The following is a 3,620-nucleotide window of genomic DNA, read 5'->3' as shown; positions in this document are numbered from 1 at the left end:
TCATTCACTTTATGCCAGAATAACATTAATATTTTTTTTAATTATAAAAGACGATGTTTTAACGAAGAAAGTTTTCCAAAAAGTCTTAGTTTCTCCTATATATTTGTAAATATTTAAAAAGTACAAAACTAAATTTCGGATTAAACAAAATCTGGACTCTTGATCTCCAGTGTTGACCCCAATCTGCTTCTCAACTTCTATTCAATATTTCAATGTTAAATGTCAAACCCTCAAAGCAAATATACAGTTAATTTTGTCCTTGAAAACTTTTTTTTTTAATATACACTTAAAAATAAGGAAGCAAATGAGTAAAGGTACTGGTTGATACCAGTAACTACAATCTTTTTTGAGATGAAATGTGAGAGTAAAATGAAGCTATAAAACATAGAAAAAGGTAAAGAATGTTTAGAAGGAAGAAAAAAAAAAGCCTGCCTTAGAACAGAAGCACCAATTAAAAAGTGAAAATTTCAGCCAAATCATCAGTTTGAGAGTATGTTTTTTTTCTCCCTCAGAATATATTTTGACATATTGCCAAATAACTACGAGTATGGTTTTTTTTTTTTCCTACTGAACTGACCAAATTAACTGCTTTCACTTTATAAAATTTCAACCCAAGAATGAAGAAAGTTTCAAACCTGCAGGTGGATTGTTTCTACTGTCTGCTAAAGAAATGTGTTGAACATCTTGCAATTTGTCCATCATGTGCAGCCTGGGTGTTCTTTTTCTTTCTGTCTTTAATTGCTTCTTGAGCTAAATATAAAACTAAGCCAGCCTTACTATTGTTGTGCAGTGTTAACATATCACCTTAATAAATTAGTTTTGGAGTGGAAATCCTGGCAGAGAGCCACACCTGTTACTGTTTTTGTTATAATTGTTGTTGTAGTTGGGTATATTGCCCCCAGTTCTGTATCCAGTTTGTCTTTTACCTGTCATTGAAATGTGCTGTCACTCAAAAAGCTGGTTCCTCCTCCTGGGCTTCTCTGCCTGAGCACACATGAATATTTCGGCTAAAGAGGCAGATACCAAGTGGCCACATACTGTTAGCTGGAAGTTTCAGGCTTTTACACTTTGACATGGTCTAAGATTTGGAGGGGAGCGAAATCATAAAAACAGAAATATGACAATGTTTATTTATAGAAAACAGAAAATGCATGTGAAATTCACACAGAAACATTGCCGTAGGGTCTGAGTCGACATTTCTTTTAATAAATAAGATGGAATGATATTGGTGATTATCCTTGAGGTCTTGTACAATTAGTCAATCAATCAAGAAATATTTTTGAAGCCCTAACAGGTAGAAGATATGCTAGTCTAGAGGAGGAAGACATTGTAGAGTCTATCTTTGCCCACAAAATTTTAAAAAATATATGAAAAAGTAGGATCTGAGGAAGCTGTAGATGAATTTTCATGCTCTGACACCTTCATTTTTATCACATGGCCTTGGTAAAAAGTCTTTTGTCCCCATCCAATCTCAATTTCCTCATCTATAATTAGAGGAACATTTCTGCTTAACAATTATTTTGTGGGTATCAATAAGACAATGCATGTGAAATTGTTTTGGAAATGATGCTACATTATTCTAATAAAAATTATTATTTTTTATTGACATTTCTGGCCAAATAATTCTTTGTTGTGGAGGCTGTCCTGTGCACTACAAGATATTTAGCAGCATCACTGTCCTCTACCCACTAGGTGCCAGTAGCAGACCCATGTCCTGGGTTGTGACAACCAAAATTTCAATTAATATCCTCTGATGGGGTAGGAACAGTATTGTGCTGCTGTTTGAGAATATTTTATTTATATATATATTACAATACAATGACATACATAGTAATATATAATATACATGTAATATATATGTATATATACACACAGATCAAGAATTTCAGAAATAAGGCCATAAAACATCTAATGTGTACAGATGTCAATATGGTTCATATATATAATGGAATATTACTCAGCCATTAAAAAAATGAAATCCTACCATTTGCAATGACATGGATGGACCTAGAGGTTATTATGCTGAGTGAAATAAGTCAGACAGAGAAAGATAAATACCATATGATTTCACTTATATGTGGAATCTAAGGAACAAAAAGAACAAACTAATCAAAAACAGACTCACAAAAATAGTGGACAATTTGGTGACAGATGGGGGGGAGGGAAGTTAGGGGCCTGGGAGAATGAGGTGAAGGATTAAAGAAGTACAAATTAGTAGTTGATAGTTGGGAACGAGGATGGGGAGCACAACACAGGAAATGTAGTTAGCATTAATATATGATGGCTAAGGTGAGGGCCTAGGGGAGGGAGGGAGCAATTGGGGGAACCATTTTATGAACAATATAGATGTCTAACCAATGTACTGTATACTTGAAACTAATTTAAAGAAATAAATTTATTTAAAAAGAAAACCCACATAGTAAACAAAGACCCACCAAAGAAGAATATCTGTTTGAAATTAAAAATGTTTAAGTGGGCCCTTTCAGACATGTTTTGCACTGTGCTACAGACGGGACCACTTAATTCTTTGATCTGCCTCTGTCCGATGTGGGAGAATACTGGCCACATCTTCTTTGGCACGTTCTCTATCACAGTGGTACCGCTCATTAAAAGGAATATTTATTTTCTAAGTGATAACACAAGTTAAACACTAAACTTCTCATTTTTATCAGCTTTATTAAAATGTCTTTGAAATGGATATTCCAGTGAAATCGATCAAAATACCTATGAAGAGTTTACTTTAGGAAAACCATCTGGGAAAGGGTAATATGAAAGGAGACAAGAGCTGGAACCGACTTGAAGTTGCAGTCTATCATTCACTAACTGTGACCTTGGGACAGGCATTTACCGTTTTAAGCTCAGTTTTCTCAACTGTAAAACTAAGAAAATAATGCCATCTTTGTAAAATATGGTGCTACTATGCAGGGCTCTCAGAAAAAAAGCTCCTGGAATATATTATAATACTATAAATATTATCATTTCCTTTCTTTAATAGTAGTAAGCATGCTTTACAGTTTTCTGTAGTTACAAAATAATTCTACAAAACTTACTTCGTTTCATCTCCAAACAATTCATATTATATGTTAATATTCCCATTTTACACCAAAGCTAAAAGAAGCTCACAAATATGCCTAAAGTGAAACAGCTAAGATGAAGCAGAAAGAGATTCAAACTGTTATCTTCTAGCTCCAGTATCCACTGATTCTTCCTACATGCATCATTTCTAATTTTATGATCTCCCTGGCCATATGCCTTCTCTAGGACTCAGTTTTCTGTATAATATAAAAATTAGATGTCATCAAATATATTTTCCAACTCTAAAGAATCCATTTTCTCTATTTGATATAATTTTAATGTACACTAAGGTAAATGATGGGATTACGAACAATAACCTCTGACATTTAGTTGGGGACCAATTACAGGTATGATGCCAAGCTACTGCAGATTTATCTAATTATTTTGATTTTAAAAATCTCTTAATAAAAAAGGATATATTTAGATACTTTTTAAAGGGTATTCATCTATTTCTGAAAGAAATAAAATTAACTTTGGTCTCAATTCATAGTTATAGTTTTGAATTGTACACCAGATAATTCCTTCCCATGAAAATGTGATGGTTA

Source organism: Pteropus vampyrus, unplaced genomic scaffold (assembly GCF_000151845.1).
Source record: "Pteropus vampyrus isolate Shadow unplaced genomic scaffold, Pvam_2.0 Scaffold324, whole genome shotgun sequence".
In the NCBI taxonomy this organism is placed as follows: Eukaryota; Metazoa; Chordata; class Mammalia; order Chiroptera; family Pteropodidae; genus Pteropus; species Pteropus vampyrus.
This window is presented reverse-complemented; position numbering follows the sequence as displayed.